Consider the following 26,429-nt stretch of genomic DNA (forward strand, 5'->3'; position numbering starts at 1 on the left):
AGCGTGTTCGAGGGCGACTTTGAATTCATGGATAAATACCACGACGGAACGAACCCCCAATATTTGCAACTCAAAAAGCTACTCGATTCGATGCCACCCGGCGCAGCGCTTGCTCCGGGGGTACGGTAACGCGTCGAACCAAAAATAAACACATGTCGTATAATAGACACCGCCACCTTGTCTGCGTTTCTTTCTTGCACGGATTGGAATCAAAACTAATAACTGTGACGTTCGGCGCTTTCCGGTGCACTGTACGCCACTACAATGGATACTGCTAACCCGGCCGAGGGGGGCGACACAGAGGAGGTGCCTCCGGTGCAAATGGCCAATCAGGGTCAGGAGCATGAGGGCCCAACTACTCAGAAGACTCCGACGCAGGATCCGAAGCGGCTGGGGCCCAAAGCCCCCCCGCAACAAGGCGCAGCTCCTCCGCAACCAGGCGCAGCTCCTCCGCAACAGAAGGCACAAATTCCGCGGCAGAAGGAGCAAACTCAACCGACCCGTACAGAGGACAGTATAGAAGCAGAGTTGCGACAAACATCGGACGCTATTCGCAGCATTATTACGAACTTGCCACCGTCTATAAAGTTCCAGTCCGATAGCCTATTCGCGGAATGGCAAGCATTACATCGTATGATCAACACTTATACAGTTCAGAATGGCGAATTTACAAAGAAAGAGCAAACGCTCTTTAACGATCAGGTCCGGAAAGTAAGCTCCTACATAAATGCAGCCTCTCGAGATGAGTTTTGCCAACGAGTGGAAACGTTTCGTGCACTTTCGCTCGAATTATATGCTCTCAGGAAGAATGCCATATTAGCGAAGCACCCAGTGCGGGACAATTTAGACATTGTCGGCATAGTCTCTAAAGCGCGAGGCATACCATTCAGTACGGTGAAAGAGGCCGTTACTAATACAAGTACGCAAGGTACAGAGGTGAAACGGGGGTTCGCCCCAGCACACGCCCACGAATACATACGGAAGACACTGAACATAGATTCCAATATACAGCTGCCCAAAGAAACATCCTGGCCCAAATATAAAGAGCAAGTTAAAGTCGCACGACAGTCCACTGTAAACACAGATGAGATTTGTGCTCGGCGGCTATATGAGTGGCGTTGGCGTCATCACCCTGAGTATGCCAGAGACCTCGAAGAGTACAACGACAACGAGGACATACCTTGCCCCGAGAAGCCCCTGGTGTATGCGGAACCAGACAAAAAGTTCCTGCTCAACGAGGGCGCAATGTATGATATTCCGGAGTGGCGTCACTACACCCCAGACGAACGCCGTCTGCGCAAAGCGTACCTTAATTCGCGCAATCAGTATACATTTGATCCAATCGAATCGAAGCCACAGACGCCGAACAGTAACAATGACGTTACCGGCTACAAATTCCCCGCCAGACGTTTGCACGCAAAAATGTGGGAGAAGCGGCTCAAATACTGCTATGGCAACGACATGCCCAATATAAAGAAGGCGGTCGAAGAAATCAACCAAATTACAGATGCGAAGAAGAAAGAAGAAGCGGAACAGAAGCTCCCTGAACTCCGCGCAAAATGTATCGTAACCCCCAGCTCCCCGCAACTTCAGATCGAGAATATGGAGGAACTACGCAACGCACGGAAACATGACTATTTGCGTTGCCGCCGTAAAGTGATCGGGCAAACACTGAAACGACGCAAGGAGTCGGTGCGCACCAATCTACAATATCAACGGCGTCTACAAGATGCACAATTCACATGCGTCAATCTCGATGAAGACCCCGTGATCAAGACGCACGGCATGGCCGACGTGGCCAACCACGAGAACAATCGCGAAAAGGTCTTGGCTCGCAAAATGCATCGCGAAGCCAACGCTTGTTTGAACATCGGCAAACCGGAAGATATTGACGAGGACGTGTTCAACGCCGAGTATCGCGTAGCGCCCGAGCTCGCGATCACCCAGAACTTGTTTGACAACAAGCGGCTTGCCGACATCGCGACCAAGCCGAATCAGAATGCGACATCCCCTTTCGGGTCGCAGATACCCATACGTCCGGAGGACCGCATCCTTAGCGTGTTCCGCGACCTCAGCGTTTCCTCGGACACGCTCACCAACACTCGCGATGCCATCAACTCTATCATGAATAAGCTACCCACAATATTCAACCACACGCATTACGGCTTGGTACTGCGCATCTCGAAACACTTGTTGCTCGTGGACCGATTGCGTTACGGCTATGCACCCGTCGGCATCTTCTACGACATTCTCGCCAACATAATGGCCAAAGCCCTGAACGTGTGTTCCACCGTCGTAGGTAGCAGGCGCATGCGAACCTACTCCAGCCAAGGCAACTGCATCGTTGATACGCGTCTCGCTATACACGACGAAATCACGCGCACGGGAGGCATGCCGTACATCTTCAATTCTCAGATGGAACCCTTCACTAGTGCTCTCACAGTCTACAAGAGCTACCGCGAGGCCGACGAGTCGCTGGAAAAATTCCTAGCGCGCTACCCGGACGGGTTGACAATTCCTTCGGACAACAAGACTTCCGAACGCATGCACAAGCTCGCCGCTGCAGCGAACCGTTTCCGCATCCTGGGCACCGACGTTTCGAGCCGCGTGCTAGCTCCTCGCATAGATACAGGAGTTTCGTTCTAATAAAGATCTGTGTGTTGTTGTGCAATTGTTCTCCTTTCTTAATACTGACACGTCGCGCGTGGTCACTCGGTTGGCAAAAGAAGGCCACGTTATGGTAGATGCATCCTATTATACAAGACTACCTTGATCACCCCAGGCCTCATTGCAGGTTTGACAAACGTCACTCCTCTTCCTCGAGTGACGGGGACAGTGAAGACAGCGACAACTACACGTATCGGCGCCGCCGCTCTGAGTCGCCGTCGCCGGGCCGGCACGACGACGGGCAGCGTTGGCGTCGCATTCCCCGCCGTAGCAGACGAGACGATTACGAGCACCGTCGCGCAAACAGCAAATACCGGCAGTGGTGCAAGGAGCAAAGCCAGTTGCCAAACTTGCGCCGCACGGCTGCTCGAACTGGGGGTGAATGGGTGAAGGTGACACATCTACCCCGCGACGGGGGCGGCGACGAAGACGGAGAGAGCAGCGCGAGGGAGACGGAAAGCGATCGCGGGTCTCCACCGCTGAGCAGCGAGCCCCCCTCGCCGCCGCCGAGAACGAGGCAGGGAAGGAAGGGTCGCCCCCCGATAGCGCCGTTACGGCGACCGCGTACTCGGAGCGTGCAGCAGCAGTTCTCGCCGCTTCTGCTGCCCAGCGGACTGCCCGCGCCGCGGAGTACGCGATCGACCTCATTCGCCAGAGGAGGCGAGAGCAGGCAGAGGCACCGCCGCCGTCTACCCTCGAGTCGTCGACACCATCACCAAAGTCGTCGCCTCGTTTCCGGGCGTCTCGCTACATCAGCCCGAGCGGGTCGCTCAAGCGCGCCGACGGCGTCGCTCAGCCGAGCCCCAGCGACCCGAACAGCTTCAAGGACCGGACACTACTTCCCATCGAGGCAGAGACCGAGGACGATACCGGTACCCCCATCAACGCGGGTGCTGCGCTCCTCAAGCTCTGTCGGGGCATCCGGCGCGGCGCCGCAATCCCGGCAGCCAACCGCGAGGATCCCGCGATCCAGCAGCTCGTATCGCTCTGCGACGCTGCCGCCACCGCCGCCACCGACAACGGTAGCGAGTCCGTCTTCCCTAGCGCGACCGTTGACGGCAGCCACAAGGCGGGCGCTTCGCTCCTATGGACCCCCCCTGCCACCGCCAAGCAGCATCAGGACCCGCGCCGCATCGCGGTCGCAGTCTTGTCAGAAACGGATCCCCCGCTCTTACCAATCATACCAGGCGAGCCCGTTCTCGCGTACCCAAAGGGTGCCGTCGACGAGCGCTTCGCGTCGCTCGTTGCGCCCCAGCCCCAACCTTCCGCCGATGCAGACACGGTCACGATCACGAGCCATGCCTCCGCCGGTTCAGCCCCGAGTAACACCGTCGCGGCCTCGATCCGTGCTGCCGGTCCTAGCTCAACACCAGCCGCTAACGCGATCACGGTCCCGAGCCGTGCCGGTTCAGCCTCAGCCCCTAGTGACACGATCACGGTCCCGAGCCGTGCTACCGGTCCTGGCTCAACCCCAGCCCCGAGTAACACGATCACGGTCCCGAGCAGTGTCGGTTCAGCCTCAGCCCCGAGTAACGCGATCACGGTCCCGAGCCGTGCCGGTTCAGCCACAGCCCCTAGTGACACGATCACGGTCCCGAGCCGTGCTACCGGTCCTGGCTCAACCCCAGCCCCGAGTAACACGATCACGGTCCCGAGCAGTGTCGGTTCAGCCTCAGCCCCGAGTAACGCGATCACGGTCCCGAGCAGTGCCGGCCCCAGCTCAGCCGCCACAGGTAACACGGTTCCGAGCCGCGCCGCCGGTGATGCCACCACCGCCCCCCCCCCCCTTCGTCGAACCGCACTCGACATTTACGAGGAAGCGTTCACATACAAGGACAACGACGTACTACCAACCGACAAAGAGGCCACGGCCGGGGCAGTCACCATCCTACGGCGCGACTGGCGAGGCCCGGACTCTGCGTTCGACATCGCGTGCAAGTGCAGCGAGGCAGACGTCCGACGCGCCTTCCGTAACGTCTGTGCTGCCGAGGGCACCAACGTCAAGGCATGGGACGCTTTCCGCGCCGGCGGCGACGCGCGGTCACTCGTCGTCCGCGACGCCGACGACGACGAGGGCCAGCTCTGCGGCGCTACGCACAGTACGTACAGACTCCTCGAGGCCGTCGGCCGCCACCAGGACCAACCTACGCGCGACGACCAGCCAGGCGAGGGTACCATCGAGACTACGCTCAGGCTCCTGGCACAGACGGACGCGTTCGAATCAGAGACGCTGATCGCCTCCTCCAAGCAACAGCAAAGAGACGACGGCAGCAACTCGGTCTCGGACCTGCTGGGCAAAGGCCGCCACGTAGTCAACGAACGCTTTGTTCGCGTTCTCGATTCGTCCCTCGAAGACGTCAATCTACAGGGAGCGGCGTACGGTAGCCAAGCAGCTAACACGGAAGGCGCAAACGCGGCTTCCATACGGGTGCGCGCGGAGGCCCTCACGGGCTATGCCGACGAAAACAAGCCCGCGCTGCCCACGTTGGGCACAGCGCTGGATTACAAGCACAACCAGAACACGAAGCTCCTCTTGGGCAAGGCCAAGACAAGGCGCATCGACTGGCCGCGCGTGGCCGCCAACACGAACCGCGAGGGTCTGGCAGCAGCGTACCTATTGCTGCCGCCGCCCGACGACGATCAAGCCACGTTGGAAGCGGATCGTTTGAAACAATTAATGGTGTATCTGCGCGTCGCCTGGCCCGAGTACGATTCTACCGCGGGGCTGCTCTTGGGCGTGTGTCCGGCCGGAGCAGCCAGTGCGCTGCGTGCAGACTCGAGCCGCATGTACTGCATGCAAACACACATGGGCCGAGGAGAATTCGCGGTCGGACCTAGTTCGCTCGAGTTCGTGCAGCCGGCGATCGCGACGGCGGTCAACTCGAACCCGAACATGCGTCGCTTCAGGACCTTTTCGCATTCCGGAAACGTGCTGTGGGACACTCGATTGGGGGACGGTAATCCGAGCGACTCGGCCATCATGCAATGGACCGGAGGTGCTCACTTTGTATTCTTCAAGCCCGGCGGGGGCTCGGAAGCTAGCTTTCAAGCGGGCGCTCGCGCCGTCCAGGAGCAAATGCGAAGCCGCGTCTCCGATATCATGCAGTGCAGTGACCTGAGACAAGTCCCACTCCCCACGATGCTTCGGGAGGCTGCGCCAGCCCCAGTAGCAACGGAACTTCGGCGACTCGCGACGTCGGTGGCCCCGAGGGACGTCGGTGGCGTGTTCTGAAATGGCTGTGTACTTGTCTGCAGTAAAGAATTTCGCCTAATCGCATATGTGTTCTTGTGGCGACGCGTGGAATAAAAACACTGGCTGCATTGGTTGTCGTGTCCAACACGCAATTATGGGTGAATAATGGCGGCGCTTCATCACGAATCGAGTATGGAGGAGCTCGAGCACTGTTTAGACACGGTCGTCAGATACGTGTCGCACAGTGCTGCCTACAACAATCTCCCCATGTCCGATTATGTGCTCATGAGAACCCTTCTGGAGATTATCCACAAAGCCACCAAGAATGAGATGGAAGACTTCAGACTTGTTAACGTTCTGCCATCCAAGAGTCAAGTCCTAAGGGACCGCATTGCTGTGTCTGTGACCAAAGACGTCATCGAACGTGTCAAGCCCACCGACACGAATGTGACTGCGCTCATAGACCTCAAGGAAAGATTACTACTGCACCTGAAACACGCCGACTTTGTGTACGCGTTTGCACACGCCGAAGCAGTGCAATCGCCACACACGATATCTCTCAGGTGGGTTGTAAATGTACTAAACATGTTGGTGCAACTGGCCAATATGGTGATTAACAGCAAGACGACGATAACGGGCCAGTTGAGCACGGTCGAAATCGCGATCTCGACCGAGGTGTTTGACGCGTATCACGCACACGTGAGTTACGTGTACAGCCATCTATACCGCCTTCACTACAATAAGTTGAGCTCGACAAACGCGCAAGGTAGCCCCCTGCACGTGGCATGGGCTTCCCGATACACACAGATTACCAATGCCTTCGGCAAACTACACGAGAATGCCATATCGGCTCTTTTGAAAATCGACTGCAATTCAGAGCAGGGCTTTCACGACGCCCACCAAGGTCCCGTAGCGCACAGGCCCTGCTATTTCGCGCTGCAACTGGATCCGCGGCTAGAGATGAGTGCACGGTTCGTGGAGATGCACATTCTGCTTACACGTTGCAAACAAGAGTTGGACCAGTTGCGAGACGTGGCCGAGCAAATGAGAACGGACCCGACATACGATTTCAAATGTGCAATCAAGGTGGCAGAGACGTTTGCACGTCGTAAAGCCGCGGTCGCGGGGCTGCTGTACTTGAAGATCGAAAAGGAGTTTTGGAGCCGCGACTTTAGACTTGACGAAGCAGGCAGATCTTACAATATGGCGATCCAGCTTGCCGAGGGTTTCACATTGAATGCTCTAACGGACGAGAAGCTAGCCACCGTGCCACTGCTAAACAACGCCGAAATTCCCTCTTTGTATAGCCAGAGTCCGCTGGAATTGGTACCCGCGGACGCTTGCTTTTACGAGGCCGAGATGTTGCGTCTCATACCCCTCCTCGGGGAGCAGGACGAGGCCCAAGTCGCTCGTTCAAATTACATGGCAGCCATGTGGATAAATGCCAGCAACGTGTACTACTCCAGATCAAAATCGAAGCATGCTCCAGGTTACCGCACCGACATCCGCCTCGTACCGTACACGCCCCACGAACGTGTACCAGTTATCGAATACAATCGCCAGGGAGACGAGGATAACGAACGGCAGCTCACGATACTGTGGACGCGCTACATGGAGCTGTCCAAACATCGCTTTCAACACTCGACCGACTCCAAATTCATTAATCTCCTCGCCTGGATCGATCATCACCGCACAAAGACGGTACATGCGCTGCGTGCACGGTTGCTGATCCGCAAGGACCTAGCCGCTTTTCAAACGATACCGCGTGATGTCTTACGCGACGGAAACATTGTTTCACCCTACAACCCAGAGGAAGAAATGAACATCACGCAAAGGGCACAGCTAGCACTGTCTGCGGTTACAGCTTCCTGGGTGCGCGATTGTTTGCACGATTGGGAAAATAGAATTAAGGCTCTGAAAGCCCTGGAAAACAGCGCACACGACTGTTCCGGGTGGCCAATGTTGTTGCAACAAGTTCCCCCGGTGCCACTCACGCTAGCTTCGCAATCGCCCTTCATTCAAGACATTGCGGTGATTGAATATTCGTTTCAGAATTGGAGGCATACCCTGCTCGACGCCCTGAAGGACTCAATGTATGATCTATTGTATCTCGCCTGGCACGCTATTGGCAACGAGAGGAAACTCAGAAAGCACGCGAATGCCGATGCAATGAGCGTGTCGGCCACTTCGATAGGCGTTGTTGAATTTTCGGTGCCTCAACTTTGTCTACACGGTAAACATGCAGGTTGGGGCAACATCGCCGCCGCCATTGCCATGATCGCACTGGAGTGCCACGAGATGGGGTCTTCTATTGTGCGACAGGCGTCCGTGTACTTTTACGCTCGAAATAAGACGTTTGTAAAGTTTTGGCCCGAGCAGAAAGTACACGACTTGTTGCTCGAAATGTACACTATGCGACGACTGATAGAGGTGCAAATGCGCTCCACTGCTTTCACTGCAATCCCCGCAGAGCGTCATGAAACGAGCAACCTACCGCTGCAAACTTTATATTATCCCGACAAATGTGGCATGGATAACTTTTGGCACATTAGGGACCTCTTCTTATTCGTATTAGATCATGACATATCCAAGGATGCTGTCGCCAACAACGCGCTTTTCAAAGACATAGTAGAGCTGAACACGTCCAACACCGTGAAGGCTCAACTGTGGTGCGATAACATAAAGAAAGCAGCAGTATTGCGCGCCAAACTGCAGCTAATACTGTACATGAATGCCCAGGACCGCCATGTAGACAATGAGCAAAGCAACAAGCGCGGTCTCGATTTGGCATTTTTAGAGTGTGTGCGAGACACTGCTCGCGGAGTCTTGTTCTGCCTGGCCAATACGTATTGGAGTGCGTGGGTGCGCGAGGGGTGCCAAGACCTGCCGTTAGATCCGTTCTATAACACAAGACGGAACACCGAAGTTCGCTGCAACACGTTGATGTTGTTACGTCTCTACTACGAAGACGTGCACGCGTGGGCCGTGAATAAATACACGCAAATGCTTGCGGATATCAAGAACACAGCACTCATGTGGATCCACAACAGAAGCACGGAGCATAGCAGCAGCCACAGCAAATATAGGTACGTGAACCATAACGAACTGCCTGAAATGGAATCCAAATTGTTCCTTTATTCACTGATCGCATACAGACAAGTGATGGCTCGTTTCGACCTGAGTGGCTTTCGCTACCAGGCCAATGTCGTGCGCGAAACTTTGAAGCGCGACTTCTTGGCGGTGGATACCAAAGAATTTGAGAACATGCCGGAAGACCAACTGCAACTAGGACGCGCTGTGTTTCAAGCCCTCGTTGAGAAGGCAGTATGGAGGATTTCTGGAGGCAGCGTAAGTCTTGACAATTCCGATAAAAAGACGGCGACAGAAATACGTAATATGACGTTGAAGCTCCACCACAAACTTCATCCAAGGGCGACCAAACTGTTGCTAGCGCTAATTGAAGACAACTTTCCAACTTACGAGAACAGTGAATACGCAAATTTCACAGTGTCCTCCACTGACGTGGCGGAAAATCTCAAGAAGTATTGGAACACATTTCATGGCGTCAATGTGACCGGTCGCTTACTTAGCTATATTTACATAGAATGCATGACATATGCCAGGGGCGGCATTACCACAGACAAGACTGATGCTTGCGGTGAATCTATCTCCGACGACTACCCAGTGCCCATACACACCATCGCCACGTGGATTGCCGTCGTCTGCGAGGCATACGTCAACACATATCCCACGCATAACGCATTCGACATGAACGTATTCAGCGTGCTGGTGAAGCGCTTCCACGAGTCCATCACGTGTGAAATCCCGAATGTCAAATACTTGGAATTAATACAGAACATCTTAGACGACAAGGGACTTCTTCACATGTACGACGCGTCTATTGCGCGCGCGTACAAGAAGCCACTGGGCGCGTTACCAGAGGAGCGCAAGTCGGCCTTTGCCTTTACGAAGAGAGCTTTTGTCGGTCTCTTGGGTAGCATATCTTCATTCTTTGGTGTCTCCCGTTCCAACCCCAAGCATACACTACCACGTATTAGATCACCCCCTCGTCTGCTAGATACCCCCAAGAAAGTGGTCCTGGCAACTACTTCATCGTCCAGCGACACTGATGCCCAGAGATCCTCCGAGCGCAAACACGATGAAACTCTGACGTTTTTCAAGAAGGGCACCCCAACATCCCCAAAGTTGGCGTCGCAATTGTTATCGTCACCTGGCAGTGGTCCGTCATCCGGAGTGTTCCAGTTTGGGGATGGATTTGCACGCGGAGGGGGAATGGGAGGAGGCAAAAGCGAGAAATTTGTCGGGGCAGGCGCCCACACCGAGGTTGTTGATCCGAGTACCAAGTCCAGTACACAAAGCAGCACGCGAAGCTTTACTTCGATGCTTTTCGGATCGACAACTACAGAAACGACGGGTGCCGAGGTTCAGCAACCGACTGTGCAATTACAGAGCAGACAACAGCCCCCACAGACGCACACGTCGACCGGTGGTCCTTTTCCCCCGATTGGCAGTGAAACCAGGGAGAGGCACGGCGCACCGTCAATGACTTTGTCTGACATGACGGATAGACACATCACATCGGCTCCTGCGCCTCCTAGGCCACCTGGCGGCTCGCGAACAATGCATTTGTTCAGCCTCCCTTCACTGCGTTTGCCTTGGAGGGCGGCGAGTCCCTCAGACCAAACGTCACTGGAAAACAAGTCTACTTCAACGCAAGATCAGACCACCTCTGGTCCAACCCCAGCAGTTATGACATTTAGCACTGCAAGCCCCGCTGCTGCAGTGACGACCTCAACGTCTACGCGAGAAACAACAATGAGCACCTCTTTAGTTTCCACCTCTAACACGAGTGAGGGTAGCGTTATTCAGAATCCACCCATCTCTACGTGGACGCGCCGAACTACCCCTAGCACGAGTGAGGGTAGCGTTATTCACAGTCCACCAATCTCTACGCGGACGCGCCCAACTACCTCTAGCACGACTCAAGGTAGCATTCCAGCAGTGACCACCTCTACGCCGACGCGCCCAACTACCTCTAGCACGACTGAGGGTAGCTTTCCAACAGTGACCACGTCTACGCGGACGCGCCCAACTACGGTGACTTCATTTGCTCTACAATCTGCACTTGCTGAATTCGGCCCGGCTACAAGGCAGAGTAGAACCCCGTCTCTTGATAGACCACCTGCCCATGATGCACAGAGACCCCACACCCGTGCTTGGTATCGAACACATCGAGGGGTGGCCCCCCAGGTAGAGATACCCTTAGTCACAGCCCCTACGCTATCTCGGACGGCACCTGGCAGATCTACGCAACGGGCGCCCCCCGAGCCGGCTCGGACGGCACCTAGTAGATCTACGCAAACAGCCTCTACATCTCCTGCGTCGCAGGCGCTCCCCGAGCTGCCACCCGCCGCCTTGATGCAGGCATCCCCCACGGCGCTGACGCCAACAATGCAGCCAGCCGACCCATCCACCATGCTGCTGGCGCCACACCACGTCTCGAACCAGCCGCGCGTGTTCATATCGGAACAACTCTCAAACCCAGCCACAATGGAACTGTTGCGTCAAGAAATACGCTCCGCTGTTCAGGCACTGCAGCAAGATTACCAACGAGACGCGGAACAGCACCAGGCACAGATACAAGATATTCGAACCATGATTAGGGCATTATTGCCACCACCCCCTGCTCCACAGCAACTCCCCATTGCCGATGTGCCATTCACTGCCGACACACCATTCAACATACCTTCCACCACGGCGCAACAAAGTTCCGATGCCGCAATCTTGGACACAATCTCATTCTCCGGAGCACCCGTAGTGGGCATCTTCGCACCCAACTACGCAGATTCCGAACAGAATCCATTTTCCCACCCGCCGCCCGCCGTGGAGCCCGATCCCCCGCCACAACCACCCGCCGCACCACCTCCGCCTATCGCAACACCCGCGCCCGCTCCACCGACCGAAGAAATGTGGGTGGAGGAAGAGATCGAGAATTCCGAGGATTGGTACGTTACGGACGAGGACTACGATACGAGGCTGTACGTCAATCCGCCTCTCACGACGGCGCACTACGACTCCGACCGCGTATTCCCCGTGCCAGTGCCCGAAGCAATTTACGCCCCATTTGAACACTCGCACCTCAATCGCTTGCATAATTTGGAGGAATCGCACTTGCTACGTCGTTTGGCCCGCCACAACATGGCCATGGTGTTCATGGGCTCTCGCCGCACATCGTACGAATGCTGGCGCTATTGGATCAACATAAATGGTTGGCTGACGATTCTTCTCGAGAGGCTGCAACGAGTGTTGCCTCGTTCTCGACTGATCGAAGTGTACGAAATCCCAACGCGCCTCGCCCACATCGAAGAATATGTTAAGGCCTATAGACAGTACGAACGACATCGACTCGTTAACGAGGTGTATGAACCCTTTGCAATACTTGCCGGCGAGTACCGAATACTGACGCCCAACGACTTTACGTACCTGTGGCACACCCGCAACCAAGGCCCCTTCCCGGTGCAGCCCACGCGGCTACAGCCAGATGAAATATACGCGCCTCGTAACTGTGACTTTGTGCTGTGGGGCCAGCGCCATCTATTTGGTGAGACCGTGCCCAGCGTATTTGAGAACTGGCGAAACCGGGCCCCCCAAGGAGCCTTTGTGTTCGCGCTGCGAGGTTCCATGCAGCTCGTGCGAGCCGTCATGGATCGCGTCCCAGAAATCAGACTGGACACGGCCCACGTGCTCATTGTCGGAGGCGCAAGGCTGCAACCGCGTGAATTGGATTTCTACAGGCAGTTCTCGCATGTGCTTACCGAGAACGGTTTCGTGCGACCCCTCATGCCCGAGGGAGCCACGCTGCTCTACTACGCGTGGCTAGTCGCCCGTGCTGCTCTGGAACAGGCCGTCGATTACGACTACAACACCGCCGGAGCAGAACCGGGCGCCACGCAACCCACGCGCCAGGGGCCCGACACGGACGGAAGTCCGCTCATGCAGACTTTGCCCGTGTCGATTGTAACTAACATGCCGTTGGCTCGCAACGTGTCGTACGCTGCCGGCGGTATGACGGACCGAGATCGACGCGGCGTTCAGGAGACAATGTACACGTTCTTTAACGCCTACACCGCGTCCAACTTGCCGATGGTAGTGCAACGCAACGAGTACGGTTTGGGGCCAGGCGTATTGCCCGTGCTACAGCTCGCCGTGAACAACCTCATCAATCAGGGACAAGTGCGCATTCCGCCCAGACTGACCAACCAAGTGCAACTGCCTTCCGCGAGTGTGTTGCGGTCGATAGCCTTACGAAACCGCGGCACTATGTATACTCCTTTGACAATATTGCCCATCACCACGGCTGCCCCCGTGCGCCAGCAAACGAAGCCGATAAGGCCTGTTACCAACGGCCGCACGCACAAGCAAACGGTAAAGCGTCCCAAGGGACACGTGCCGTCGGCCGCTAAGCGCAAGGAACCAGAAGAGCGGCGGCGGGAGCTCCTGCAAGAGCTACAAGGGGCGCGACAGGAGCCGCCGCTGTACCAGCAGCAGCAGCAGCCATTGCAGCAACAGCCCCCGCCGGCACAGGCGGCCCCCGCCGAACCCGTAATCAGACTCCCAGACCAGAGCGACGTCCCCGAAACCATAGTGCCTCTTCCACCCGCGGGGCCGCCCCCACCCATGCCGGTATTAGCACCGCGCCCACAGACACAGCAGCCGTTCGCAGCTGCGCCGGGGATGGCTGTGCCGCAAGCACAACCCACTGTATTTGAGGCGAGAACCGAACAACAGGCGCCCGTGCGCCCGCGTGCCCAACTCGAGCCGCTGCACTACAACTACTTTGAGTTGAACGAGCAAGAGCGGTTAGGTATCACGAACATGACCAACAACGCATCTACGCTAGCCGAGCGTGCGGGACGCATGTACCTGTCGGCGGAGGCGTATGTCGAAATGACGAAGCTGGCGTGGGCCCCGCTCCACGTCCCGCAACGCATACAAGACTTGTGGTCGCGCCTCGACGCGACGCCAGAGAACACCATCGTAAATGGGCGGACGAATGCAGAGCGCATGGTTGCGTTCAACCGAATTGCTTTGCAATTCGACAACGTGCCGATATTCTACGACGATCTGAATGCTTTCCGCAGGCGTGCGCACAGCTTGGCGGAAGAGATCCAAACGATGAATGCGCCCATTCCTAGCGATACGAGCATAGCGATCAACGGGATGATTCACCAGCTCCGCATGCGAATCCGGCACATGAAGAGAAACATCGTCTTCAATCGACTACGCGCATTGCGTCTCGTAGGTGCCATGCTCGCTGTCCGCGCCTGGCTCCACAACATCGATGCCATTACTTTGGTCGGGGGCGCGACGATGCCGCCCGATTTGAAAACGTTGGTGGAAGACGCGCTGAGTCGCGAATTGGACTACGAGCGCAAGACATCCTTAGAGTACTCCTACGCGGAATTCACGCAGTTCGGGTCGATTACCGACCCGCAGCAGCACGCACAGTTGACCAACATCACGCAGGCGTTAGAGGAAAGCTCGGAAAGCGAGCAGGAAGACGACTACGATAGACGAGTGGCGGTTAGACTGAACCCCAACAGTCGCTACGTTACGCACCTCGTCAGGGATTTGAGAAATCTCAGGCGCGGTCACCGCCGAGACCGCCTGACGCGCGTTCAGCACGTCAATTTGCGCCAGCCTTGTGTTACCCAACCGCCGACGCGAGTCTCCATGTTGCAGCAGCAGAGGCTCATAGCGTACGCGAATCGCATGCCCACCGACAGGCGAATTTCCACTGCCTACCTTACCGGTGCCTTGCCGGTGGGCGCAACATTGCCCATAGTGCCCAACGACACGGAAGAAATGAGGTGGACGGCCACCCCACCCACGACACAGCTACCGGTAGCTGTACCTGCCATCGATCCGCCCAACTCGACGACGGGCGCCGCGCCGCCGCCGTCAGCCGGGACGGCTACTGTAACGGGCACCGTGTTTGGCGAAGGCTACGTTCGGCCGTCGACCAGGCCGTGGGACGCAGAGGAGCGCATCCGGGGCGCCGGGCTCATCGAAGCCCTAGGCGGAGATGCAGCGGGCATGCGAGGACCGTGGCCGGACGATGTTTCCATGGACGAACCGACGTCGCCGCGGCCCGAGGAGAGCGCCATGACCGGTTACGCAGTTTCCGACGTCCTTAATGCAGCGCGACCGGATCAACGAGAGATTGACAGGAGTCCGCAGCTCGCTGTACACGTGATAGCCAAGGCGCTCGAGCGAGAACGCCGCAGAGCCGACGCAGAACGACGAGGGGACCCTCTCGAGAGCAGCGAGAGCGAGGAAGAGGAAGCGTCGGCGGCACGAGAAACGGCGGCGGAAGCGCCGCATCTGCTCGCGCATCGTCTACGCGTTCGCGACGCTTACGTGCAAGCTCTGCAGCGGCTCCGCGAAATGCAAGCGCGCGAGGAGGACGTCACGCTGTCCGTAATGCGCGAGATGGCTTCGACCAGGGAGCAGGCTGCGGCAAATCTGGGAACGTATCGCTCGATTCTGGAACAGTTTCGCGCTCAACAAGATGTCCAGAGCAATGCCATCCACGCACAGATACAAGCATATTACAATCTAATGCAGCGTATACAACGCGACATTGACCTGTACAACATTTCTCCGTTCCGTCCCCCCGGGGAACTGGAATATTTGCTCCAGCAACCTCGCGAGCAACTAGCCGCCATGGAAGCTCACATCGCGGCAGCCACGGCCGAGGCGCAACGCGGCGAAGAGCACTTTTCGCGCCTCGTTGCCGAATACAACATGAACGAGGCCCTGCTGGCGGACATGGACCGTCGCATCAACGACCACACGGCCTCGCTGAGAATGAACGAGCAGTGGAAGCGTTACGCGTTCCAGAAAGACGCCTTGTTCGAGGTGTTCAAGGTGTTGTACTCGAACGAACAAATAGCTGCCCGCATGACCAGCAACGCTCTCGTATGCGAAGCCCGCGAACCGCAGTGGTGGCGCCAAGCGCTCATCGAGGATTGGTGGGGCGAAGCGTGCTACGAGAGCTGCGTGCCCGAGGGCCAGCGCGAGATCATTTACGACTACTACGTACCGCACTTTATGTTCGATGCGCGCTTCATGAACGCGCCGGGAGACCCCGTGGAAACGGACGAGTTGCGTCCCCTGGAACAGCAACTGAACGACCAGTACTTTACATACATGATCGTACCCCCGCAAGAGTACGTGTACCGCCGTGTCGTTCTGGATCTCATAGACCTAAACATACAACGTGCCAACTTAGATCTGTACCCGTACGAACTGCCACGCCAGCCCCGCATACAACTCATGGCAGAACTCCGCAAGCAGGTACGACACATCGAATTGACGTCCGAACTCATGGCGCTTCTCAGGCGGGAGCACTTACGCGAGGGGTGCCGCCTAAAGGAAGCGGAACGCCAGGTCAAAGCAACGTTGCTGCAGGAGGAGATGGACGACGTAGACAGGCAGAGAGCTCGACAACGCGCCGTCCAGGATTACTGGAGCAACATCCGCGCCATGAAGATGACTCGCACCGCGGTGCCGACGCGTTTGACGCGAGGCGCTCGGCTGCACGCTCGCATCGAGTGCACGGGGTGCGTCAAGCAACGGCAACTCGGGCTCGAGGCCCTGCACGTAAAGTGTGCCAGGAATCCCCTCGGCTTCCTTGCTCCGCGCAAGAGCAAGAAGGAGCAGCGGCCGGCGGATGAAGACCCGGAGTGCAAATGGCCCAGCTCTTCCCCGTGCAAGTGGGGAAACTATTTGGAAGATTGCTACGAAGGGGAAGACATGTTTCTCCCCGCGCCGCCGCCCAGGCAATCGTCGCCGCCACCGGACAAATACAAGCCGCGCGGCCGCCGGAGAGGCCCTGGCCTGGGCGCCGGCTCGCTCCCCGTGTTTACGTGCGACGTCGTCGAGGACATCGATTGTCCGCCCGACGTTGAGCGGAAATTTGAAGACTCCCGCTTCATGCCCGAAGGCCCGCTCAAGTGCAAGCTGGAGCAAGCCAAGCAGAAGAGACTCCTGACCACGCACCCCATCGAAGACATTCTCACGGTGAGTCGCGCAGAGACGGAACGAGAGGTATTCCGCGACGTCATAAAGATGCTAGACCAAGCAAACAGCAAACGCATGTGCCGACGGGCTTTGGTCTCACTGTTGAGCCGGCATTTACACATGGTGGACCGACTGCGCTACGGCCGCGCACTGTCCAGCACGATGCAATACACGATCTGCGCACTGCTCATCAACCGTGGCATGAACACGGACAGAACGGCGACGGGCCAGCGTCGCTTGCGTACCTATTCGACGCTTAACAACGTGGTGCTGGATACCCGGCTCTCTCCTTACGACGACATTACGCGCACCGGCGGCGTCGACCTAGTTGTGGCTCGCACCCCGACCTTCCAGTTAGACCCGCTGTGTCAGCGGCTCGGGCGAAACGCGCAGCCCATCGAAAAGCCCGTTTTGCCGCGCGCCATACAAGGCAAGATTTCCGATTTCGACTACATTGCAAACACAACACACGCTCCGCCGCTCGACACGTGCGTGCTGTTTGAATAACGGGAGGAGGACATCTCGTGATACCAGCTGCGCAACCCACTCGGCCATAAAACGACAGGCCTTGGTCGCGAGGCTGTCAGACGGCGACATGAGCACTCCACTGCACGCGTTCCTCGAAGCGGTCTACGTCAAGGCGACCGACCCCAACGTGTCGTCTCAAGACGTGGATGCATTCATAAGTCACTATCACAAACACGGGACCATGCCCGACGCCGACGGACAGGTACAGCAAGCGCCCAAGCCGCCCAGGGCCCCGAGAGCGCCCAGGGCCCCGCGTCGAAAAACGGACGCAGCCGGCGCCGATGCGCCTGTCAAGCGCCAGCGCGCAGCCCCGAAAAAGAAAGCCGCCCCAAGCTCCGAGGCTGCCACAACGCCGACGGTATACGACTTGCCGATGTCGATCGAAGACCAACCTCCGCCACAAGTAATACCGCCGCCGCCGTCGTCGTCGGCTGCCCCCGCTCATCCAAACCCATCGCAAGCAAAGCCGAAGCCGCCACAGCAGCGGACCATGCAAAAGAAGCCCCTGCCGTCCACCTCGACGTGTTTCTCAAGCGACGAGTCGTCTCCCTTGTCCAGCGACAACGAAGCCGACGACGACGTCGAGGCCGAACGCGTGGCCGCCGTTGCTGCGGCGAGTTTCAGCGATGACGACGATGACGACGACGAGGTGTTTGGAAACCCCCCCGCTGTCGTCGCTACCGGAGCAGCAACGACGGCCAAGCAGCCGCCGCACAAAGTTTCCTCCTCCGACTACGAGGTGCTCAGTGCTCCGCACGTTATCGACACTAGCAAGTACGAATACATCCCGATGGTCGCTGGCGGAGGCGCCAAAGCTAGTCGTCGGAAAAGCGACGCTCAGCTCGTAATGGCGCGGCTCCGCAAGCACAGTGCGACCGACAAACAATAATTGTAAATAAAGAATGATTCAAACAATGAGTGGTCCTCATATTCTTTATTAGCAACGCTTAGCGGACACGTTCATGGCGATCACGGCAATCTTGCTACGCCTCGCAATACGGGCGTTACGCTGCCGCATCTTGCTCGGGTCGGCGCAGTTGTTTTCGGGCACGTAGAGGTCCGACGGACCAGACACACGTGCGTGGCGAGCCCACCACACGTACGTGTGGTGCTCGTTCTCCTTGACGGGGAAGAACGTGTAGAGCCGCTTGACGGGGTCGGCGTACATCCGCAGCTGCACTCCGCCTAATCCGCGGGCCAGCGGCTCGCCGGCCACGTCGATGGCGTCCACGTTGCGGGCAAAGGCAGGCACGGTGTAAGCCCCCTTCCAGTCCGGGTCGTACACCACCCGGGCAGAGCGCTCGCACAACCACACGAGGGGCGGTTGGTCTGGCGCGGCGAGGTATTGCGTACACGTAACTCGTTTGACATCCACCATTACCGCGGCGGCAATCGCGTGGTTGTACCAAATCATAAATACTATTACACCTTGTGTAGGCAGTCGGTCGCCGCACCAATTGCGTCCTCGTCCACCGAAGCTACCATTCTCATTACCTTCGTGCCGTCCTTGAAAGTGGTCACGCCCCACTGGTGAATGCGAACGTGCTTTAGGACGTCATAGGCCAAGCTGAGAGGGCCCTCGTTCTGGGCAATGAATTTTCCGATCTGGGGCACGGTGAGGCTGTTTTCGCCGTCGCTCATTTCGATGGGTAAAATCAGATTGAACTGCAAGTACGCATTACTGCACGTGGTCGTCGTCTCGGCTCCCTGCAACTTTTTGGCCAGCTCGGTAAGAGTGATTCCCTGAGTGCTGCGCCCGATAGTTTCGTCTCCACCGGTGGCCATGGCTGCGCTCGTACTCTCTCTGCTCGGAGGTATAGCTGCCGGCAGTGCTCTTGCGGGCCGAGGTTTTGTCAGCGCAGTTCGGGCAGTTACCAACGCAAACCTGACTGAGGTGCGCGTCTACCAGTCCTCCTCTCGCCTGCGACGAATATTGGTCTGGGACCAGAGAGTAGTGGCGTGGGATAACGGCGTCGCCACGTTTTACGGCAACAATTACGGAGAGCCAAACACTGTTGTAGATTACAAAAAGCAGCGCTATTATCAGGTCAAGTCGCTCGTGTCAGCCAAGTACACTGTGCGTCACCTAGTCGCATCCGACACGCCCTACGACCGTATCTTTCTCGAGTGGCCAGACAAGAACACCGTGCCCACGGCACACGACGTAGTCTTCACGCTGTACAGGAGCGGATCACTGCCCGTGGACAATGTGGCTTAGGCGCGTCATCGACGACCGGCTCCAGCAGCTAACCTTCCTCGAGGGATCGCGTTGGCGTCGGCGCCTTGTTTTGGGGCTCATCAGTTTCCGACTCGCTGTGTTCGGGTTGAACAACTGTGTGTGGCTTCTTGAGAGACCGACGACGCTGCTTCTTCTTTCGAAATATCTTCGCTGGAGCCACATCTTGGTATACTCGAGCGTGGTCTCGACCGTGATCCTGTCCGTCCCCATCGTGGACGTATTTGTCACTTACGGAGTCGTGCTTACTGTCAATGACTGCAACATGTCCGACATGCGTACGTGCGGCTATACCATCGTTGCCCTTTTCAGTCCCGCTTTGCTGTTTAGCTACCTCCTGACCATTTACTTCGCGTGCTTCAGATTCAAAGTCGTCCACGACTGGTCGCGAATGACACACAAGCGAATCTGGCGCATGCACCACATTCGCACACCCAACGATTTTCGCCGCCGACGTGCTCTGCTGCCCATATGACTTGCCGGGACAGCTCGCCCTCCTCCTCTTCTTCTTCTTGAGCTTGCGGCACTTGCGCGCATGCTTGCGGCACCTGGTACAACGGCAATCATATTCCTCGTCCAAAGAGGATGAGCTACTGCTGCTACTACTGCTACTACTACTACTACTACTACTCGAGGAAGACGGCGTGAACGAGGCCGTAGATTCGGTCGAAGCCGACGCGTCCGATTCGTAGCTCAGGTAGTCATCGGGCACGACAAATTCTTCGTCCTCCGTGCTCCAGTCGGAAAGCTCGGCAGCGTCCTCGTCGCGCCAACGCTTGGCCGGTGGACTTTCCACGTCGTCCTCGTCGCGCCAACGCTTGGCCGGTGGACTTTCCACGTCGTCCTCGTCGCGCCAACGCTTGGCTGGTGAGTCGTCGCGCCTAGCCGGTTCCTCCTCGTCCTCGTCCTCTTCGTCGTCTATGCGATACACCCGACGCCAACGCTTGGGGCGCTTGTCGCGCAACCCGTACGGATCATCTTCATCGCCTGCTTCGTCCCTGTCCTCTTCTCCGTCGCCAGAAACTTCGGCTTCGAAACTAATAAAGTCTCGTCCTCGCATGTTCACCGCAATCTCCTCATGTTTTGATTCCGAGGCTGACTGGTCTTTCGCCTAATTCATTACCCGACAAAGTAATGGTAAATGTACGTCACCACAGATATGAACGTGGACACGACTAGGGGAACCGACTGCAATGCGTTCCTTATTTCTTTGCAATATTTCGCACAGCCCACAAAAGTGCTGGCGAAGCGAGGCGAGGGTAGAAGACGAACCACTCTCTTTTCGGGCGGCAACAGCGGAAGCTACGGCTGCTGCCAAGGAATGACTGCGACCGCCCTGCGCGGTCCCGCCTCCCAGTGACGGGCGGCCACCGTATTGACTGTAAATGTTGGTGGAAGCCGGCAAAGTATTGGGATAGCAGATTACGGTAGGCATGGGCGTATTCGTAAAGTTCGCCTCCACGCAGCCACCACCCGAGGCGGCACCGGTACCGGGCGGAGGCCAAGTGTATAGCCTGTGACGCGTCATTTTGCCCTGCGACGGCTAAAAGAATACAACGCAAATGCAACAAACATATTTCTTTATTCTATATCTTGTGCGAACTTGTTGATGCGAATCTGGTGTTGGTCCGACAAATTCTCTGCCGGGTGTTTGGCGTCAAGTACGCCAAAGAGACAGCACATCTCTCTTGTAACTTCCTCTTTAAGTTCGTTGGTTGTCTGTGCATTGCGGCCCTTCAGCAGTTCCACTAGGCGACGTTTGATCGCCGTCAGTGTGGCATCTACGTCTGTGGCACATATTCTACCGGAGCGAATACCGGCGAACAAGGGTTCAAGTCGTTCCTTGCCATCCAGATTCGACGGTGCAAAATGTGGCTGTGGGGGGAACAAGTAACAGAGCTCCTCGCTGAGGAAGCTGTATTCGCGCCCGATGCCGGCCACGTTGATAAATGTTTGCGCCTCCCTCAATTCTTGTAGCCTATCTTTGCGAATTTGCATGTACTCTTCCAAACCTATGTTGACCGCTCTAAGGGCGTACTGCTGCAGCTTGGTCAACGACTGTGTAACCGGCATCACTTTAGAGGTTGGGTAGTAATATTTGGAAATGGGCGGCATCATCTTTGCGCGGTAAAGCTTGGGCTTTGTGTCTAATATCGTCTCGTTGTAACGGGCGTACTCTGTGTCTTCTGCGAACGGCTTGGGGGCACTCTCGTTGACAGTAATTGCCGCACTCGTGTCTAATTGTACCTTGTCCGTGTTTATCTTGTCCATGAGTTTGTTCAACGCAGCGCGCGGGTAGTACATTTCGGGGTGCATCGTGTCGATGAACGTGCGGTATTCGAGCGCACGTTGATACCACCCCTTGGCCAGCTTCAACGCCTCTGTGGACGTGTACATGTCCTTAACAGAATCGCTGAGTTCGTCTATGGCCTTCTGTAGTATGTTAACGGCCATCGTCTTCACGTCGGACACGAGCTGTTTGTAACGTTCGAACAAGGAACGCACGCGGGGGGCGCGAGACGAGTAAGGTTCCAACAAAGCGCCTATGTTGACGCGGTGTGCATTCAAGATTGGTAAGGCGGTGTCTGTTGTTTTGATCGCAGCCTCGAACTTGTCCAGTTGTTCTTTGCCTATCTCAACAATGGTATCTATACACAATGCACGATCCAGTCGATAGATCGCGCTTAGATGTTCCACGATCGCCAACGGCTTGGACTCGCCAGGCGTTATGAAAGCAAGTTTCACGTTGGATATCAGCGAGGTCATGTTGCTTTGCTTCGACGACGGCTCCTCGTCCGAGCGAAGTTTGCGCGTACGCGGAGGTGCGTAGAACAGCGAAGACGTGTCGTCCCCGTCCCCCGCTTCTTCCTCGTCGCGAACGCTGCCGGCGTTACCCGTGGAAAGCACGCGCCCCCACGTTCGCAGTCCTTGTTCGATGCTGGTCGCGGCATTGGATAGTCCGACGCCACTTCCGCTGTAAGCGGGCGCCACGCCTTCGGGGACGCGGCTCAAGTGCTCCAGCAACCATATGAGACCATTGTTGTCGCTCCGACGTCGACGCCTATCGTACTCGCGCTCTTCGTGCATGGTGGGCGGTCTTCGTTTGCGGTTCATGATTGCCTGGCGCCACTCGCGTTTCTCCAACTGGGTCAACACGCCGTCCGGCGAAAAGGGATTACGATAGATGCTCAGTCCGGCCGGCTGCAGCAGCGATTGCACCTTGTCTGGGCGCACGGACATGACGCGCCTCAACTCGGCGAGCACCTGCTCGATGTGTGTAAAGTAGCTGTCGAGCGCAAACGAGGCCTGCTGTAACACGTTGCCCGCGGCCGGCTCGAGCGCCCGCAAGTAACGGCCGTATTCGTCGATGGCCGAGGCGTCGAGCGTGTAGTAGTTGAGCGCCTCGGGATCGATCGGACCCAAGAGTTCGTGCGCGCGCGCTCGCAACGTCATCACCACCGTCTCTGTGTTGGAGCCGAACGCGTTGCGTACCAGACCGTCCAGCACCATCTTAGAATTGGGATCCATGGCGGAACTGCCCTTGATGGCGCTCAGTTGCGACGTTAACCCGGAGAGCGACATGGGCGGCGCGTACACCGACGAGCGGCGCGGGCTGCGCGAACGCGACGAGGACGACGAGCTGGTCGTCGAAGAGGAGCGGCGGCGCCGCCGGCCCCGCCGCCGCCGGTGGCTACGGCGCGAGGAGTGATGGTGGTGGTGCACAATCTTTGTGCTGCCGCCACTGCGCTTCCCCATGTTGTCATAGTCGTCTGACGAGGACGTCCCGTCGCTGCTCTCGTCGCGGGCGTAGCGCACCTTGCTTACCGCAAACTTCTTTTCTGGCTTGCGTTGTTTTACGCACGCTACGACGCGTTCTCGGGGATCGCACGTGCGGGTAATGTCGCACGCAGGGATGCGAGTGCAGCGGCCGTTAGACGACTTTATGCGTACTTCTTTTCGCGACCGATTAGAGCCCAGAGACACGGATGCCATAGCAGCGAATATGCTGCGCTGACCTCCACACACACACACACAAACACAGCAATGCGCCTGTGCGAATGCACACGTAACCACGCTGTTTTTTGTGCAAATAAGAATGACGACAATTATGGCAACATCTTTATTGTTTGGTAATAAGGATTCAACGCGACTTCTTATTCTTCTGCTGCTTCTTCTTTGTCTTGCTCACGGCGGTGGTCTTGTTTCGTGGTACGGCGAGTCCCTTGAGCGAAGAATTCTTTTTCTTCTTGCCGTCGCCCTCTCTCTTGATCGTCATCGCGGCACGCACCGGCGAGGCCAGGCGCTTGGCGTACTTTGCAGTGTTCTGTGCGGTGGTGTCAACGGGGGCCGCTATGGGTATCTTTCGCGCCATCGCCATGGAGACGTTCATGCGCGGCTTGACGCTGCTCAAAATGTTTTTACCCGTGGAAAGCGAATCGTACACATCCACGAGAAGGTTGCGAACGTCCGCCGGTGTCCGCAACTGACGCTTGCCATTCGCGGCAGCCATCGGGAGCGGCAAAAAAGAGAATGGAGCACTTGGCTATTGCTATCGCTAGTGCGGCGCTTTCGGAGCAGGCACTCGAGACTATAGAACGCTCGCTCAGAGCCTCTACGCGCCTCACCAAAGGAGACAATACTATACGTGCCGTGTACAAAGCGGCCTCGCGTTTTTTCAATGTCGATACCCAAGAAAGTGCGCCGATAGCGGCCGAAGACCGCAGCGAACTCGACGCCGTCGAGCCCGCCGGAGAGGGCCCCTGTCGCCGGAAAGGCCACACGAAGCTTCGCCTCGACAGTCTGCTCGCCACTCTGGTGAAGCGCGGCGAAATTCCTTCGGTGCCCGCGATCACGTGGAACAACGTAAAGTTGGACCCGGCCGTCACGTACTGTGTGCCCACGAGCTTTGCCGATCAGCTCACGAAGGGGCAACGCCGCTGCGACTCGCGAGTCGGGGATCTCGTTATCACGTACGCCGACGGCCACCTCTCGAGTACGTGCCGCTGCCGCTACCCCGACATTCTCGGGGGCCCCAATTGCGACAAGCAAATTGCGTGCGGGGTCCGCAACCCCAGCACGGGCAAGATAGTGTACGGGCCCTTGCGCGATTACCTCGAGGGGAGAAACATGCGCAACGTGTTGGAAGTGCTGCCGCGCATTCGCGAGACGCTCCCGGGGACCGACTGGCCGCGCTACGCGTGCGGTTGCTCCAACGCCGGCATTCGGCTCACGAGCGCCGTCCATCCGCTGGCGTGTCTGCCGGACCCGTGCTTCCCCACGCTGGCCGACGGTAACCCGCCGGAGTCTGCTCTGGGTCTGGATCCGGTGACGCTCAAATGCCGCTGCGGCCCCGACATGCTTTCCGTGGGCAAGGGCACGGCGTGCGTGTTTCTCACCCCGGAATCGTACGTGCCCCACCAGCGCGGCTGCCCGGCTGCCAACCAGGTTCCGGCACGCCCGGGCGACGGCGTCTACATGCCCATGCTCGACTACTACGGGCAGCCCGACAACAAGGACCAACACCGAATCGCGTGCGTGAATCCTTGCGAAACGTGCACGGGCATCCGACAGCGCATGAAACGCATCACGGGGTTCGGCGTGGCTGCCACCAACGACGACCTGCGCGCCGAGATGGGTACCAATTCGGCAAACGTCGACAACGTGTGCACGGCTACGCCCACGACCGTCGGCGCGTGTACCGTGGACAAGGCCAATGCCAGCATACGCTGTGACCTGCGCCCAGACACCGCGGTCAATTACAACACGGACCCCTACCTGCTCGAGCGCAGGGAGTGGCCGCCCGGGTACGCACTCTCGGACGGCGACGTCTGGGACGCCATGCAAAATCCGGCCTCCGTAAATCAGTGCCTGTACGGCGCGGGCTTTTCCTACCTGAATTCTACAGACGGGCGGCCCAGGTGCGACCCGGGACAATTTTTGGGCACCGAAGTACCGCTGTTTGTGAGCTATACGAACCCGAGCGTGAAGGACTGGGCCGACCAGATGCTGGTGGTGGACTCGACCGAGGAGAAGAGCGGTGGCAAAATGTACGCGTACGGCGAGGGCCCGCGGTAGAGAAAATAAAGAATAGCCTTCTTTATGCCTCGTCTTTATTTATTACACAAAGAATTGCAGCGTCGAAGGGTTCCGCAAAGCCCTGCGACGAAACACGTCGTCAAAGGTGGCCGTCATGCTTTCGTCCGTAGTGACTCCCGGGATAACATTCGGGGTAGAGCCAGCCAAGGTGCTGGGCATGGGGCGCGAGGGATCCGGGTCGAACGACGAACGCCAGCGCTCGCCTATGCGAGCCTGGTAGATTTCGTCGCTCGAGCGAGCGCCTCGAGTAATGAGCTCCATGTAGTGAGACACGCGATTGGGACGACTGTAACCCAGCGAGGGGAACGTGATGTTGCTCTCGTTGTAATTGTACACGCTTTCCGGTTCGGTGTTCGAGGACGCCACGTCTGTGGCCACCTGCGTCGTCAGATTGCTGCCGCTGTAACGTCCGCCGGCCGACGTCGCGGTCGGCAAATATTGGTCGCTCTCGAGTAGCGCCTGGTAGTCGACGTCACCGCCCGACACGACTCCGACGCCCGGATACAGGCCGTCGATCACATGCGAGTCGGCGAGGATGTCCCGACTGGCGTAGCGGCCCGCGAGCGGCGGCCCCGTGTTGGGTTGCGTTATTCGCAGGCGCAC

This window comes from Amblyomma maculatum, chromosome 1 (genome assembly GCF_055883805.1).
Source record: "Amblyomma maculatum isolate TAMU_Amacu chromosome 1, ASM5588380v1, whole genome shotgun sequence".
In the NCBI taxonomy this organism is placed as follows: Eukaryota; Metazoa; Arthropoda; class Arachnida; order Ixodida; family Ixodidae; genus Amblyomma; species Amblyomma maculatum.